Here is a 19,265-nt window from a genome sequence, read left to right on the forward strand (position 1 = left end):
TTGAGTTTCAAGGGGGCAAATGAGTCTCAGCCAGTGGTCGACAATGTGTTCTCTTCCACTGGCCTCATTTATGTGCTTTCCAGTGAATCGAGGGGGGCTAAGCTATTTCAAGCACTGCACTGTTCTCTCTACCTCAGCACAAGATATTCTCTAGACATCAGGCCTTTGAACCACTAATGAGGTCCACACAGGATTCATGTAGTCCTCATGCAGACCTGAGCACCCTTCTGGGCTTTGCAATGCAGAAATTATCTAATTCAGACCAAGCTTCATCAAGATAACAGAACCGTGGACAGATCAGACTGAGCTTTTGGGTGCAAATTTTTGCTTTTCCATTTAATGTATGGATGTATAAACACAGGGAGCTTCACTTGCATGAAGCTGCTGTTCTCTTGGGGCTTCATGCATGTGTGTCTAATCTCAGTCAGCTGGCTGAACAAGCTGGCGCTTTCGCTTGAGATCCATTGTTGTGGCACATTTTCATTTCAGAGCCATCACCCCCATGAGTCATTCTGCACAAATATCAATCCAAGAAGGACTAAAAAGATGTCCAAGGTGAAGGCTGTCACAATAGCATTCCTCAGGATCAGTCGGCATCAATAAAATGAAGGAGTACTTACTTGTGCTTACTTTGGACACAGCAGCTTCATTATTCCCAACCATGGAAACTCATTTCATCACATTGTCATCCGTGAGCAAAATTAAACATTTTCTGTGCCTGTTGTAATTCACTAACAAGCAGAAAACAACTAGTGCATGTGTAATTGAGGAGCAGGATGCCAAAATGGCTCCAACTCAGGCAGCGCTGCCATCACTCACAGATCGATCAGCTAAGCTGCTCTGTGAAACCAAACTCACAGCAAAATCTGGAGTCATACTTTCTCTTTGTCAGAAGCACACTGCATAAAAAAACATGGCACTGCATAAAAAATGGAGGGTCTGGGTGAACATGTGGACAGAAATAAAAAAATCGAATCCCATTAGATGTGAGAGTGAAATGGTTGAGCGCTAAAATTGACATTAGGCTGACAGAACAAGGCATCTTGACGGTCATTACCAGTGGGCCTGCATGGGACACGTACTGTATGATTGAGATTAGTATTCATATAGCATAAAGGGGAGTAGGGCAGCATCAAGGGTCAAGCCTTCTCTGTTTACCCAGGTGATCCCAAAGCAGCAGTGGAGCGGGCTAGCAGGCAACTCTTCAGCCGGGCTCCTGGCTGCTACCCATGACCCACAGCTCCGAGTTAACCCTAGAAGGCACCTCATGTTCCCAGCCAACATGGCTTCCACCTCGCTCAGTCCAGATACTGTAAACTGACTTATCACTTCGAGGATGACGAGATTTGATGGTATGTTCACAAATCACCATAAGGGGTATTGATCTTGTACTACTACTTGACGCAGGAAAAACGGGAACACACACCATGAAACCTTGGCGAACAAGGCTATTTTATAGTTTGAGAGAAGTAAATAAAGGTACTGTGCAGGAAAGGAGAACTGGCTAAGATGCTCATTAGTCATCCCTTCAGATATTTTTTTTAAATCTCTGCTCTTAGCTTTGTTGTGGCTATTTGAAAGCAGCAGTCCCAGCTGTGAGAGAACAGTTTGTCAGCTTAGCAGAATTCCATTTCAGCAATTTATTTAGTCTCAACTGAACCACATTGTTATATTTTTTTATTTATTATTTTTTTTATGAATTATGATTAAATGATCATTTATAGGCTACGTGATTCCCAGTGAAACGGTGTAAATAGCCATGGTCCAATTGGGTTTCTGCGTGAGGCAACAGCTGAGTGGACTCCTTTGTAGACAAACCTATGATATTGAATTTCACTTGAGCATGGTACTAGATGGAAGACTTTCTAATCAAACTGAATGTTGCATACATAGCTTGCAGCCACTGCTCTCCTCTCCAGGAAAGACATTTTAGTATGGTAATTACTAAAATAGAGAGTAACAGCTTCTCTGAGGGGACCATTTATTCAGGAATAAAACCAATACTTGGATTTGTGTGGGAGGTTCATTTTCTCATCTCAAGTACACCACTGCTGATCAAATACACATTTTTTCCCATTATAAAGGCAGTGCAACGTGTGGTGTTCTGTTTAACAATGTTACAAGCAACTAGACTAGCAGATGTGACGTTTCATTCGTGTCATTGAAAATGTAGAAAAATTCATACCAACCATCATTCTGTACCTAATGAGATTAAGAAGCATTGCTATAATTTAATTTGCAAACTGATTGTTGATTGTGTTGTGTATATTGCCACCACTGATTTCTATTTAGCTGAGGCCTCCCTCATAAACCTGCAGGCTGGGAGGCACTGGGGACCCAGTTTTACAGTTAACAAATGCTCTCTTGCACCATGTTATACATATCATGCGTTTTGTGTTTATGTATATATGTATGCCATGTATTATATAGTCATATGGCCTTTACATCAAAAAGGACGGCAATCACTGTATATTTCTAAACAAAAAATGAACAGATTTTGTACAGCAATCCCAGTGATGCTATTTTGGTCACATTCTGCAAGCGAATGCAAAGTTTGTAAACAATTGTTTAAAGTCTGGAACTTTCTCGCATTTTCCTCCTGTCATCAGCCTCAGGCATCCCATCAATAACAATGCGTTTCCATGCTGGGAGTGTTACGACTCACAAGATGTGGCTAACTGCAACATACCCGTAAACAAATATGGTGGCGACGAGGGCCAAGCTAGAGCTGCAAAAGGGTCGAGAATGAGCAAATTTTGATCAGCCAAATTACCAGGCGGAAACACCCTTTTCATGGACGCCAGAATGATGACACTCTGAGTAGGGCATTATATCGGCACTGGTTGGAAATCGAAGGCATCTTGCTGAAAAAAGGATGTACAATTTCTCATGCTGTGCAATTTCGGGCTTCCCTAGGACGGCCAGACGCTTGTCGAGCTAAAAGCCTGGTTGGCAAGCTTGACTTTTCCCATTATTGCAACTGCTACGAAAAGTCAAACTCCTCTCTACTTATTTTGCGGTTGCACTGGCTATAGTGCAAAGCCCCATTTTTAATGTTATAGGTGTTGATCAAGCTTGAAAAGATTAAATTTGGAAAATGATACATCATCTGCATTACTGATGAAGACATTTTCTTTGTTGGTTTTGTTCTTTTCTCTGGCTAAATGTCTTGCCACAGCAATGAGTCATTCTTTTCAATACCGGACAGTCTTGGTTCAGAGAATTAGAATTAGAATTAATTTGATTGGCTCGCCGCCCAGGTAGGATACACCGCCCCACTGCCCCCTTAATCCCAGTGCTCTGCTACGCCTCCTGGAAAATCACAAGCAGATGACTGGGCCGTATGGTCAAACAGTTAGAGGCCTTTGCACGTATTCACAGAACTGAAGTTCAGCAGGGGTCCAGAGTGTGAAGATTTATCTCAGAAATGTGACTGAAATGAACTCACCGTAACGCAAAAAGCAACGTTGAAGAAGCACCACCAATCCAAAAAGCATGCATTGAGAGAATCATTATTTTACATTGTGTTCTTATTTAAATGTCATATGAAGTTATCTAAGCTTAGTTATTCTATTAAAGCTGATTACAATTCAAATTGGGTGCACCTAAAATGTGTGTAAATTTTGGCTGTTCCCTACGAGGTTAAGCCTCAATTTGAGGATGAAGGCAGGTCATTATAATTAGGTTTAAGTTGGGTTCAAAGTCATAGTTGAGTTGTTTTGGATGGTTAGGTTTAGGGTGAGAGGCTGGGGAAAGCATTCTGGCAATGAGAAACCTCACAATGTCCCACAAGGATCGAAAAACCCAACCTGTGTGTGTGTGTGTGTGTGTGTGTGTGTGTGTGTGTGTGTGTGTGCGCGGGTGGGTTGAGAGGAGCATGAGAGTGAATGAGAGAACGGCATGGACCACAAATATGATGTGATCAATGCCAGTGTGAGCAAACCTCCTCAGTGATGCTGGATGAAAATTGCTGTCAGTAGTTCTCCACATAGATCAGTACTTGTTTACAGACACCAAAAGACTGCAGAAGTGAACAACGTTTAACGTTTTGGCCTTTCCCCGGGAAAACACTTAGCTCTTCCAGTAAAAGAAGGCCACTAATGGAAGCGAAGACCTTAGTCTCCCCTCCACATTTTTATGCAGACATTTATGATAATCCAGCCTAAATGGATTACAGGTCAGTTCATAGGAAATCCCTGCATAATTATGGAGCAAAGGAACACGTGACACAAACTTGGAGCAACTTCTTCCAACAAGTGTACAATGCAGTCCGATGGAGGGAAATGTGTAGCATGCTGATCTGTGGGACGAGCCCTTTCATGCAGTAACAATTCTATATAGAAGTAGAGTTTGACAGTTGGCAACGTCTCATTTAAGTAGTCAGTTCATCAGTGGTTTGATGATGGGAGATGTTCCACTGTCAAGCAGCAGCCTGGAGATGAAATATGAATTTATGGCCACATCTGACTCTTGACAGTCACTGTGGCTGGTACAGTTCAAAGTCCATCTGAAAACAAAGGCACTGGAAGAAAGATTGCGTAAGATGAAATTAACCAAGTCACATCATCCTGCCTCCAGCACAATGGCCAAGGGCCCCAACACCAAGATTAAATAGATGACATTAACCTTTCCTAATGGGACAGCCATAACACAAAATGGTTCCGCGATGAGGAAATAAATGCTTTACACTTGATTTTCTTTCACTTAATAGGAACGCTTAAACCATGAAGAAGCGATGAGCTAATGACCCCAGCAAGACTGAGCAGAAGGACGCCATCTAAGATCATTATCAGCTGTTGGCACATTGAAAGATTATTTATGTTTTTTCACTATTTCAAATTCTTGGTCATAGACGTCTTTCTGTCTTTGCACAAAATGTAGTATTTCATGAATGATTCTGCACAAAAACATTGGCCAGACGAGGCCTTTGTAGCGCTGCTTCTATTTCACTGCTCCGTTTGTCTGAAGAGGGGGGTCATGAATTGCAACATGTTGACTCTGACCAAGCATGCTGTTAATTTTGTCACATCCACATTTGGAACACATATTTAATATGACCAAAACACTCCATTCTATACCTTTCTTTCTAAGAACATTGTGATTTTTTACTTCCACTGCTTGCTGGTGATATTCAATAAAATTGAATTCAGTGTCTTACAGAAAAAAAGAAAAAAAAAAAGATGATCGTGTCAAAAAGTTGTTGTGTAACTAAAATCTGTCTGTGACGCCTGACATTTACAACTAATTACTAGTGTTGAGGATGAATCACTAGCTGTTTGATTCTTCTTTCATTGTCAACATAAATCAAAACTATATTATTCGAATTAAGGGCTAATATCACCAGAAATAAGAAAACACACCGAGAGAAAACTGTGTAACTGCATCTTAATCTGGTGATTTTTGCTTTTACTTCACAGGAACCAGTTCAAGTTACTTTTTAGTTCGTGCAGTCATTAATGATCCAGTCTTACGATGCACATGCTGTGTATGTGGAGTTACAGCAAACAGGGCTGCAACATGGAAGCAGAATCATGTCATCCCATCCCGTGCACATTTAATGTCCATCCACCTTAAATTTGTATTCTTTTAACTGCATTGAAGGTTGTAAAATCTGCTTTTAAAACCTTGAACCTTTATTTTTACAACTGACAACAACAGAGGGACAATAAAATTTGGGGTCACACGTCATAATAAGGGATGCTCCGATCAGGATTTTTGCTGCCGATCACCGATACAGATTCAGATATGTTTATATACCAACCAGCGGGGCAAATCTGAACGTGTTGTGATCGGCAATGACAGGTATTGTTCGCCATTCACCAATTACACTCAAATCGGCTGATCTTGATCGGTAACCGATCGATCGGAACATCCTTAGTCATAATGCTGGTTAAAATCAATCAAATTCATGTAACAATCATAAACAGAAACCAAATTGACAAAATCAACAATTGCATCACTTATATTTTAATTAAAAAAACAGAATCTCCCTGTTTGCCGACAATTATTATGAATAATGCTGCTATCAACAGTAATGTTACTATCACTAAAATAACTTACTAACACTGGATTCATGCTACAAATTTGAACAAACCTTTCTGTCCCGAGTCATTGCACAAGTCTTGTGTTTGAGCATTCATTCCTTCCATTTTTTTTCTGCACAGAAATGGCTCCAATGCTGTTGCATCAGATCAAGAGACGTGAAGTAAGTATCCCTAAATGTGGCTAATAGATTTCATTTCATTTTACATTTTCAAAAAGCAAAGTACTATGATGCTGAATGGCAAAAACGTAATCTCCACAAATCAAAGGTAAAAGCCGGACTTTTTTGGGCAAAATAGAAAGAAAAAAAGTACATGGCAACATGCTCTGACACACAATGTTGTGAGAAGAATGCATGATGAAACTTGTTGAAACTTGTCTGTCATTGTTCCATGCGCTAGTTGTGCCTTTATAAGGTTTTTTGAAAATGCCCGTTCCGAATCCGTCACTTCTTTTTCTTCCGACAACCTTTCCACTTCACAAGCTCTATATTATTGTCAAGACCTATAACGGATCAATGGTCGACCTTATCAAGACGTATACATTTGTTCACAAATGGTGCCTAATCTAAAAAATAATCTATGAATCCGTAAAATGTATTTCAAATAGTCACATTTGACACAAAGACTATGTCATTGTAATGACACATTGGCTCAGGACAAGGTTCCTGTCTTCCACTGCATTGACACCTGCTCTGCTGCCGCGCATGAATCTTGCCTTGTATCACACGAATGACTAACAAAAAAAACAAAAACAATCCTGATAACTGCATTCCCTTATCCCTATGTATGGCAGTGTTTATTACTTATTATTAATTATTAATTATTACTTAAATATGAAGACATCACACAATCAAGCATTGTGATAGTTGTTGGGAAAAAAAAAGAAGATATATATATATATATATATATATATATATATATATCACACAATCAAATATTACAATACCCCCATAACTATGATATATATAGTCACTTCAGTGGCGCTTTCAAAGACAGTGTTGAGTGCAGCTAACCAACCAAACAAGGCATCGTGTTAGCAGAATCCAGTTCCTCTGCGAGAGTTGTTTGGACAACTGTCTACAAGCTCACAAAAATAAGAAGTGAGTGAGTACCACACAATATGTTTTAATCTTGCTGAAGAACATACACTGAGAGAGCAGAATGCATCGTCGGGTCATCTCTGGTCTCTTCCCATTTTGCCTGCATCTACACCACCAGAGCTAATTTATTGAGACTCTCACAGAGAGAGAACAAATTACATAACTTGTTGGTATTAACTGTGCATGATTTATACTCGCATATGAACTTTTTCCTGGACTCTTGCCAGCAATAGTATTTTATGGACCATTTATTCAATTCTAATGATTTGTTAATGGGCACTTGATGAGGTTGAGGCTATATGGCAGGAAAGAGTGTGATGAAGCAGGTTGATAAATACAGTCTGTGGGTGGTTATCACAAACAACGCCGAACGGAACTTTCTGAAGATGCTACATAATTGGCATTTTAATCTTCACTAAAGTGACTGCTTTTTTCAATAAAATGTCGAGTATAACAGAGAATTGTCCATACAGTTGACTAACTGTTCAAATATGAAATAAGCCAGTCCAGGATACGCTGCTTTGGGTGACATATTTTCCTGGTTGCCTTAATTCAGTCATAGCCTTGTCTGTTTCATATGTTCATTTAATTGGTCAGCTTCTCAATCCAGTAGAAATATTATATGCTGGAACAAAACGGCTTCTCTTTTGAAACGGTCAAAATGATGCAACGAATTGAGTCATGGCGAGTGGATTCTTTTGACTGTACAAGGCACATGTAATAAAGCTTTAAAGAAAAGAAAACGCATCTCTGAAATCACTAAATATCACCAGAGGTAAAGATCTTTTTATTCTGGAAATGGACCAGCTGTCTAGGTCTGAAATGGCGTCCAGGAATGTGGCATTGAAGTTGGCATTTGGACTTTTCCTTGTGCTCTACATTGTCACTGTCATTTAAGAACTGCCAATATACAGGTACTGACTTCATCATCTTTGACAGTATACTGGAACCTTATTGCACAAATGAGCATGTCTCTGTTCGCGCATAATTCTCTGATTCGTTGAGACTTGTTAGAGATGGACATGACTCGAGACAAACTTGTAACCATTTGTGTTTAAAGATCCATTTTTTGTTTAATGCTGAGAGTCGGCTGACATTGTAGATGCAATTGACTCAACAACGTTCAAGTGTGTATGTTTGCAGACACAAATTATTTTGTGTAAACTGCTGTAGAGTAGGTTTTCATTAAGGATGCACACATTGAAGTACTTCAATGAAGAAAACGCAAATGACACAATGGCTTGAGAAGTGGGCTTGGGATCAAATTAACGCTGCGGAACTCCAGGGGTCTGTGAAAGCAGCGGTCATGAACCAGTCATGGACCTTTCACAGGTCTTTCACGGAGGCACCATGGGAAGCTGGGAACAATTGGGCTGCTTCATCTGTATTATATGCTGGAAAGTGAGTCTTGGCAGCAGCGCTGATTGTGACCTCCTAACAACATTCACATCACAGCAATATCCCTTCTTAGCACCTTTGAGTCAGTAAAACAGAGTAGAGGTCAACCAATATATTGGTTTCGCCAATATATTAACGATAATTATCATGATAAATCAGTTTTCATTGTATCCTATGTGTCAGTCAGTCTCCCTTGAAACTTTTTTTCATGATGAAACTTATTAGTGGTGTTAGTCTCCAACATCAGTATTTGTTTATATCTTTGTTTACAATAAAATAGTTAACTAAGCGTAGAGATGAGAAATTCAAACGCAGCGGAGCTGGAGAGTGCGGTGCGGGTCACAGTCTTGTCATGCTCATGTATGCAGGTCCAATGCAGAGAGTGAGCCATGTATTTATGGAATTTATTGTGAGATGCAGAATTGTCATTGTGGACACTGTGTTTGGCGAGGTATCGTGTACGGTAAGTTATCACCCATCCCCAGTGATTGGTGAATGCCGATCACTACTTGTCACTGCCAACAGACTGATCACGTGTGACAGCCAACGCTTCAATCTGAAACTTTTGTAAACGTCTGGATCGGAAACTTTCAAAAATGCACTGCGGCCAATATGTAAATATTTATGTATGTAAATATTTCAAGGACTTAGCAGAGGCTATAGAGATTGACCAAATTCTCATTTTCAGTTGTCCTTTTGACAGAATAGTCGCTGCAAAGCCAAGATTTTTTTGTCTCCTCGAAGAGGAATATAAAAACTTTAAAAAAAAAACGATAAAATTTAAATGATTTATTGGTTCATTTTTTTCACATCAAGTACACAGAAAGTCTCATCATTTTGATTCATTCAAATTCATTGTCAAACCATGTGATCAATATCAGTGATCGGCGGTGATCGGCAGCAAAAATCCTGATCAGTTATATGAATCAGAATCAGAGTCAGTATCAAAAATCAAAAATCAAAAATCCTGATTGGTGCATCCCCATAATATTTCCCTGTGTTCGATCAGTGAGAAATGAATGTGAGGTCAAAAAGAAAAAATATGCAACTTTTTTATAAAGATGTGTCAATGGTAAACTTTTAACTATATGTTATATCGTGGCAACCATACTTCTCAAAGTCAATGGTTCAATCTCTCAGACGTCACCTTGCAGTGTTTCTCACCTTCACCCACCTTTTCCATCTACTCTTTCATTCTCAGCCACTAGATGGATCATCTCCCATGTCCACAGACAACGTGATCGATTTGTCTACAGGATGATATCATCTGATCTGCACATAATCCAAACGATGTCATCAATTGAAGATACACACACGAAGAGCCCTTTTTTTTTCTGACTGCCCCAATCCCTGTCCATCTCCTGCTATCCCACACCCTGGGGAAAATAAAAGATGTGTCTTCGAATTGCACTTTGTCGGACGGCTGTTTCAACCAAATTTAATTTTCACCTGGCATTGATTTTCCCTTTACTCTTGACTCAGAGAATCCTAATGTTATCAATGGCACATTTTCGTGCAGTGCAGGAAGAAAGAGAGGGCTCACTCTTGGCAGAGGCATGTCCAAAGACAAATTGCTTCATGCCTTCCAAATGGAGTTAAAGGAAGGAACTGCCACAAGTGTTCTTCAACCATATGTATTCCCATATTCATTGGTCATAGCTTCAAATTTTTATATGTTAGTTCTAGAAAAAGTTAACATTTTGAAATATTCTTTTGCCTTCATTCACTTCACACCAGGTATGGTACAAAAAAATCATGTTACCAGTTACCATGACCCAAATTATCACAGTTCCATGTATTATGGGTTCCAGTTGACTCAAAGGACATGAAGTCTGCATTTATTACCAGATAAATGACATTCGTCCAAAGGTCGGTGCACAACAAGCCCCTCCACACGCACACCGCTCAGATAAAAGCACACCTTTCCTCCACCAGAAAGCAAAGAGCTGAATCAATTGAAACACTCAAAAACAATACCCACATTCACACGATATTCTGTCCATTTCTGTCGTATCAACAGCATATATGCAAGTGATTTGAACCTAAATGCTGCATGTGAGGTGCTTGCAGCTGCATCCAGCAAGACTCCTGCTGGAGAGAGCATGGTGTGGCGCAGTCTGTCAAAACACTAAATTCACATGTATTTTGGGTTCCAACTGACTTTTAAATAATCTTCAGTTCTCTTCAGTTTTTTGGGTTTTCACACAGTATTTTACACAGTATCACAGTGTTATTAAAAAATGAAACGGTAATAGCACCCTTTTGAACCATTACTCCCTACTTCATCATAAAATACGTAAAAATATTGTAAGTCGAAGTAACTCACATTTAAAAATACAGAAAACATAGTCGATCTTTTGATGATGAGGCCCAAGAAAGAGGAAGGAGTAGTTTTCTTGAAGTTCTTTTTCCCATCTTTGCTTTGCTATGTATAATAAACAGACAGTGTTGAAGAGCCACACACGGCTCAGGAGCCGCCGATTGTCAAACCCAGGAATAAATACCCAGCGGGTATTGACATAGGTCAACTTGGAATAAAATATTAGACACCAAGACACTTAGTGGTCAATTAACAACCCAATGGAAACTGATTTGAAAATCATAAGAGAATAAAATGAGATCTCATCTGAGTTGGGAATATTGTCAACACACCTACCAAATATTAAGTGAACTGCAAATATAACACAACAAATATCCTGCAGAACAGAAGGAGGAAGACATGTATCAGGAAAAAAGGACAGCATTAAACTGGGGCAGCATCGAAGTGAGCGCCTGTGCTGCCAAGCCAACAAATGGTGCGAGAATACTCATCAGCTTGCAGCGATACACTTAAGACAGGGTGTCAACAGCAGTAGCTTGAAAACGGAGTCAGGAGTGAAGACAGTGTGCGCATCTGTGAGGGTGATCACCGCAGCATTGTTGATACTTAGTCACATTTGTTTGTCATCTTAAACCTAGCGGTGAGCTCGGAAGCCAGGGTCTTACACAAACCCTTGCCAGTACAGCTGTGTACTGAGTAACTGAGCCCTCTAAAAATCCTCATTGTTATTCCTTGATCATGGCATGGTATTCTACTAAGTATTCACAGCCGAACCCACAGAAGGGCTGAGGGTGGTGGTGGGGGGTTGACAAGCGTGCTTTTTCAGGAAAACTGAGCTAATTGTACACACCGGATTACCGATGGATTGAAACTGCTCTAAGCCACGGCTGTTCAATTTTCCCATCAAGCACATGATCAAACAAAAGCGAGTTGTTTTTTTTTCTTTCCTTTTCCTTTCTCCAACCTAAAAATCTCGCACATGCTCATTAGGTTTTTATGGACACCTGTTTTGGTAACCCTTTATAACTTGACAGTTTGTTTTCATTTAGGGAATTCAAAATTCAAATTCAAGTTTTATTCCCCATATCAACGGCTAGATGATGAGAATAGCAGAAGAAAGATTGCTGCACACTACCACTCTCCTTAGTCTCAGACATATGTAAATGGCAAAAGACTCCATTTCAACATGACATCATTGATAATAATTCCTTGGGGTGAATGGCATATATTGGCATATATGTCATATTGGCTTAAATTAAAATTATATGGAACTGAGCATTCAGAATCCATGGTGACTGCAGGATTGTGAATGAATAAAGCTCATGAAGGAAAAGGTAACAAAAACCTGCACCATCTTAGTCCTTTAAGGACTGTGTTGAAGACCCCTGTAAAATTGATGCTCTTTTTTTGCAGTTGACATTGGTATTCAAATACATTTTTAGCTTTATCATACCTATATGCATTTCTATTTTTGAAATTTTGGATCAAGGTTCAGAGGATATTTTATTTTATTTTATTTATTTATTTATATATTTACAACAACGTTCAATGGATAAAACAACTAAATGAGATAACATAAAGACTGGCACTGTCCTACGGCACTTATAATGAAGTAACAGCCAAGATTGAATTATACCAACGATAAATCACCTGAAGTCTGCCCATTGCAGATCTTTTTCATCTGACAAAGACTTTTTTTTGTTTGATATGAATTGTCCTAAATAATATTTTGAAACTAATAAAGTGAAATAAATCGTGTCACCTGAGGGAGAGCCAACATTTGATGATTGATTATGTTATTCCTGTTACTATAAAAAAGCCATTTGACTTGACTCATCTAAAACTGCTTCCTGTGGAATCTGTGCTGTGCACTCACTACTGTATTTACTCCATGCACGTCTTATTTAATGAAATATGCATGGCTTTCTCCATCCCTCCTACCAGCCTCCTATACAAACATTTTTTTTTTCCTAGCAATGATTAAAAGGTGTCAAATAAGTTGTTGGTCATTAATTTTATTTTTTTTTTTTTTTTAAATGGTCTCTTTGAATTATGATCATCTGTCCATTACGTCGACCATGATCGACCAAGCAGATAGTAGAGTCATGCAAATCGTAGAGTCATGCTGCGAATACCTGGTTTAGTGTTTTCAAAACAACTAATGAGTTCAACGGGACGTTAATACGGAGAGAATGCAAGGTGCCATCCCTCTCAACAATAAAGTCATTTTATGGTAACTTCAACAGATGCTTTGCAGCCCAGTCAACCGAGCACTGTGCTTTGTGTTGCCAAGTCTCATCACATCAAACCAATGAAATTACACGTTACAAGTTTATTTACATTACAGCTCTCAAATGCTCTGTTTTTGCCCATGAATGAAACACTGGCCAACTCCCCGCCGTCCCCACAGCTCTGCTTCCACAGTCCGATTCAGGGGGAAGCTCCAGTCTCAGCGGAGAATTGACCAGGGTGCAAAAAGCGCATTTGAGCACTTAGTGTCAACACAAGGCCTACAAATCTCATCGCTCTGAAGTGATGAGTGAAGCTATATTAGCGGAATACTCAATATATTTATAATTAAATATGTGTTTTGTATTTTTATGGTCGGTAGGTCATTGTGACTTCATCATTCAATGTGACTTTGTCATTTGTAAGTAGCTTGCGGGAAAACCCTGTTTATATTATTATATATACATGTTATAGTGTCATATGCTATCTCTACAAGCATGGTTAATGGTATAATGATAATAACAATAATAATAATAAAAAGAAGAAGAAGAAAAAGAAGAAGAAGAAGAAGAAGAAGAAGAAGAAGAAGAAGAATTTTATTCTTCGTCCTGCAAACCCAAACACAACTGACTAGGACTGTGTCAGATGCAAGATGCAAAGTCTCTTTTTGTTTGTTTACATTATACTGCTTATTTTTGATAATTACTTTGTCATGGTGTGTAACAAAATGTTGCTGTTGGGATGTTTCACGATGAACAATAATGCACAGAGAAAGTGAATACAAACAATATACACACAATGCAATCCACAATAAACTGAAGTTTTTTGGTCAAAAACTGATTCCATCTCCAGTCAAGAATTAAGGCCATTGAAATATCACACATTGATCTATTTACATTGTGTTCACAATTACAAATGCCAAATCAGGTTGAATAACAACACAGTTTTGCTGAGCTCAGAAGCTCAACAAAAACGACTCTATATATGTGGTTAGTTTGTGTGACAAACTAGCCACAATTCCCATTCCTCCCATTCCAAGACCCCCTAAATCCCCCGCCTTCTGAATCCTTCCAAGTGAACTGCATATCTATTTTATTTTATTTCAATTTTCTACTTGGTCCGCTCTTAGTCATTTATTTCACTTACCTGAAACTGAAGGAACTTTGTGGGTATGATACTAATGTGACTTCAAGTCATAAGAATTATAGGACTAAAGTAGACAATTTAAGAGTATTTTCAATGAAAATAATACACGCTAACTGATATTCAACACAGGAATTTAGAGCCTAGTGAGTTGTGCTGCCTGGCTATTCCTCATGGACTGAGTGAATGAACTTGAGGATTGGAGTGTAAGTGCATGCTCTGGGCATTTACTGTACAGTACATTTGACACACTTAACATTGCGAACCAGTGAACTTGAGGAGGAAAATTGAAATGCATATGCATGGAGAGATAGAAGCACCTCAATATTCAGACACGAACAAGCTGCACCAATTCAAATCAGGATTTGACAATCACTACAACATTTGCTCACAGTTCGATGATGTTTCTCTGCATCACCAGCGATGCAAGGCGAGCAGAGGAACTGCCTCGACTTGACAATGTGCTCTCGATCAAGCAGGATCAAACTGACATCATATTTGCTGTCAGATGGGAGCAGAGACAGCAGTAATAGTGGGCACGAGTAGTACCTGGGTGCCGTCATGTTAGAACAGCACATCTCATTTCTATTTTGTTCCACTTCACCAGCATGTAGCTCACAGTGGTCTGAGTTAGTAAGAATGTGTTCATTTATTAGTTCAATCATTTCCTATTGATTGAGAATTGAGGATTGTATTGAAGCTTTTCATTTCAAGTTTTACTTGTAACACTGGAAGATTTGTTCAGTGTATGACTCACTTGGATTCATTGAGATGTCAAGGTTAAAGCTTGAGAGTTTCCTCTCGAAAGAAGACCCACCACAGCTCCCTGTCCAACTGTAGCACATACATCCCGACAAAGAACCGTGAATAGGTGGGATCGCTATGAACTTCATCAGTGTCTGATGAATGGCTGGCTTCAGTAACAAACTTCACACAGTCAGTTTCAGTCAACGCAGAATTTTCTCATCACGCAAGAAAAAAAAAGGTGTTTGACTGGGCACAATTAATCACCCAGCACTTGTAATGGCCAATTAGTTCTTATGCTCATGCGTCAGCTCCAGCAATCCCCAATGTTTACTGCTTGGAAACACACAAACACACACACTTGTGCCGGTGTCATCTACAGCAGTGTGCGACGACGATGGTTTGGTGATTCTCTTGCTATTACATTGCTATTATTTGTATTGTCTGGCCACTGTCTTAGAATTGTAATGAGGTCTCTTCATTCAAGAGGCATGTTAAATTTAGCTGCACGGGAACATTTCGTCTCAGCATCCACTGGCACTCTCGTGAGTGATGGGCTGCCTGGGAAGGACACCAGTAGGCTTGGCAAAACGCATCAGCTTGCACAAACGCCAACTGCTCGGTTCACCAGCATAGGGATAAATAAATAAAACAGTCACAGAATCGGCTGTGCGGAATTATTTATTTATTACTTCCTCTTTCATGTTGGCAGGCGCAGACATTTTTATTTTGGGATGACTCAAATGCCAGGTGTATCTAATTATCTGACAGCGCAGCCTCGTTAAAAGTGACCCATGGGAAACTGCGATAGTGTGCAGTGTTGGGCTGCATTTAAGGCGTCCTCCTCAGTAAAACACAGGATATAGGGACCGCTTCACTCACTTTGGCTGGAAGTGGTTTCAATCGTCGCAAAAAAACCCCTCCTAATTGCCTATTATCGTGTCACAGTGACCCAAGCAAAAAACTGGACAATTGTGCTCAGAAAAATGAGTGTCATCCACTCCTCAAAATCTGAGCATTTTTTTCTCTTTTTTTCTCTTAGGAGAACAAGCCATGGTGTTTATTTTAAGAAACTTGATGGCTTGATTGACCCGGGAGAATGTAATCGAACTGCAAGTTTCAGAACCAGACCGTTCGTTGGAGCAAGATCATCCAATCTAGCACAGCAAACATGAGATTTCAGTGACTGTTTGGCAATTAGAAAATCATCTGAGGGATATGGGTAAATCACCAGTGACTCAAATGCTTTGAGTCAGCCTCATAAAATTCTTAATAATTCTTAGATATGCTTTACCCCGTGACATTTGTAATTGGACAGTAGTGAATCTTGCCATGATGTATGGACTAGAAACAGTCACTCTGTCACAAAGGCAGAATCGAAGATTCTGAGTTTTCATACTACTGAAGTTTGTGGACAAAGTTGGGGAGGCCAGAGAGGTGGTCTGGGCATGTGGAGACAAGGTAGAAAACGTGTTGCAATGTAGTCATGTTTGCGATGAAAGTGCTGGGTAAAAGAAGACAAAAGACCACTTTGGTTCGGAGATGTGATTAAGGAGAACATGAAGAGGATGGATGTGAGCAGGGAAGATGAACGTAAGGTGACAGAGTCCGACTAGCAGTGGTAACTGCTGATGGGAAGGAGATTTTTTGATCACTGAATTCAAGTCAGAAGGATTCATTCAGGTGCACAGAGTTCCATGAGATACCTGAGCAAGTCTAGTGTGCGTCAAATGACTACATTTTCTGATTGAGATTGTTTCTGACAAAAATAATTAAATGCAATTGCCATTTTCAGAACCAGAGAGCCCTCTTGTGGGAACCAACTTTAGCAAGCACATAAAACCTGTATGGTTTGCCAGAGTGCTGGAAGACTCAGCATCGGAGTTCTCATTAGTAATTGGTGATTCAAGCGTAAATGTGGAGATGTGGCAAATTCATTGGCTGTGTCAGCATTCTTGCGCTGCTACAGCTGAACTTCTACATAAAAACAGACATTGATGAGTTTTTGTTTGCCTGTTGGCATGAATTTGACCAACATGTTATCTTAGTTTGATGAACAGTGTTGAACTATGTGTCAGCAAATAATTATTGTTCCTACATACATACCACGCATGCTTTTACAGTACTGCACCTGTCTATAGTAGATCGGTTCTAGTTCGGTAAATGCTGGATGCAATGAGTAGCCACATCTGAATCACATGCAGAGAGCTGCAATAAAATTCACCTCTGCACTCACAAGCAAAATTCACTTTCTTCTTCCAGCAATTGTTCATCATAAAAACATATATCTCATTGAATTTCAACATACAAGTGTCGCTCTCTCTTGAATCTAAATGTGAATTTGTACAGCAACAGTTCAATAACAAGCATCCACTTGACCAATTGATCAGAGGATACACTCGGAGTGAACCAAATAAAATACAAACCATCAGCCTGTTAACTTCACTCAACCACTTACAGATCATGTTAAAGGTTCTGCTCTTTCCAAAACGCACTTCAAACCTCAAAGACACCATTTTCTCTTATTAGAGTGCCTCATGAATCGGTGGATGCATGAGAGCATAGAAGTCTACATCACAGTTGTATTTGATTCTAAACTTAACGGGAAGGAACATGTAAAGTGCCTCATATCTGGATGTCTCCTCTGAATCTGCTGTTTCTGAGCATGAAAAGACCGAAAACATTCTTAAGGTTCAACCAGGATGAAACAGCTGAGCAAGCAACGCGCAGCGACGATCTTGCCTCTGATTAAACATTTTATATTAGAGTTAGAAGCACAGTTTTGGACAACAAAAAACACACCCAGATGATGGAGCACAAAGGCGTGTTACTGTGCCACATAGGTTGGATTTGTTATTTCCCACAGTCACTTCATCTCTATCATTACGCTCATGCCTGGCAGAGCGTAATGGCATTACCTCTCCCCACTGGTCATGCTTATTTAGCTCACTTTCACTCCACGAGATCCTGGACGCACATGTGATGGTGTCATCATGTTTGTGTGTCAGACAGAACGCTGTTTACCATTGCAGAGAAATGCTTAACAATGATCTTGTATTATTATTATTAGTAGTAGTAGTAGTAGTATTGTTATTAAAATAAAAAAGGAAAAGAAAAAGAGAAAAAAACCTTTGCAAATGTTACCAAAATAGCCATATTTTATCATACGAAGCAGCTGTCAGATTTCACAGTCCTCAAGTCCATTTGAGTATGTATGAAGTCCACGTTCTAAGCAGGCAACAACTTCAAACATCGTGGTCTGTTCTCAGAATCTAAACAAGGTTTCTTGTTATCCACCCTTAGAGTGTTGGATTGATGACGGTTTGGATCAGTGGCAACTATCTTCCCACCATCTGGAGTGTGACTGTTGGCAGGAGACTTCCCAGTTCTGGGATGTTCACAAATGTGCGCAGCACGACAAGTTTCCATCAGAGCAAATCGAGCAACCAAAAAAAAAAAAAAAAAACGCGCAGAATTGATATTTTTATTATTAAAAAGTGTACTTACGTTACGTACAGTCGACGGAGAGCAATGATCGGGAACTGCAATTAAATAGTTGAAGAAATGAATGTTTTATCGTCACTCAAAAGAACACGCAGTTATTCTTTACGTAACAAAAATGTCCACTTACCGAGGATGTCCGTGTTTATTCCGAAATGAAATTCCAGAGGAGTCCTATCTTTCTTCTTTCAAAGTCAAGAAAACAGCAACACTTTTCTTAGTCCAAAAAAACAAACAGGCTCCAGGTGCAACTGCAAGACAGAACAAATTCCATAACAACGGCAGTCGGTGTTCCATCAGCATCGGCAGCAACCCGCCACAGAGAGAGTTGCCACAACATGTGCGACAGGCACATACACGTAAAGGTAAAGAAGTGATGATACCTGGGATCTTGTCACTCTCGGCAGACAGTGAGAGCAGTGCACAGAAAGAAAACAGCGGAGATTTGTCTCGTGCCTCGTGCCGTTAGATTCCACCAGGACACGCTCGTCTATTCACACACGCGCGCGCACACGCACTCAGCTCCCGGTGTCGGCTGGAAGAGATGGGAGGGGTGGATGCGATGATAACTGCAATTCTCCAACTCACCTCATGGGGGCCAGCGAGAAGCACAGCTGTCAACATCGAACTGTATTGACCGATATCCTTGCATTTCTTTCAATGTTAATTCCAAGATGCCAATTGTCTTCTTTCCATCATTAATATTTAATAATTAATAGTATATAAATAATAATATTGTATAATAATTAATTATCTGCACAAATATAATAATATAACATAATAAAT

General features: G+C 39.7%; 1 protein-coding gene across 34 annotated transcripts in view; it reads right to left on the reverse strand.

Moving 5' to 3' along the window:
* The window catches only part of LOC128755624 (receptor-type tyrosine-protein phosphatase delta-like), a 330,651-nt gene extending 311,643 nt beyond the window's left edge, over window positions 1–19,008 (reverse strand). For all 34 annotated transcript variants that reach the window (XM_053859413.1, XM_053859410.1, XM_053859408.1 and 31 more), the window contains exons 1-3: window positions 18,863–19,008; window positions 18,610–18,730; window positions 18,486–18,520 (exon numbers count right to left, since the gene is read on the reverse strand). The gene's annotated coding sequence lies outside the window, so the exon portion shown is untranslated. The remainder of the gene's footprint in view (window positions 1–18,485; window positions 18,521–18,609; window positions 18,731–18,862) is intronic.
* Between the last annotated feature and the right edge of the window lie 257 nt (window positions 19,009–19,265).

This window comes from Synchiropus splendidus, chromosome 3 (genome assembly GCF_027744825.2).
Source record: "Synchiropus splendidus isolate RoL2022-P1 chromosome 3, RoL_Sspl_1.0, whole genome shotgun sequence".
NCBI classification, from domain to species: Eukaryota; Metazoa; Chordata; class Actinopteri; order Syngnathiformes; family Callionymidae; genus Synchiropus; species Synchiropus splendidus.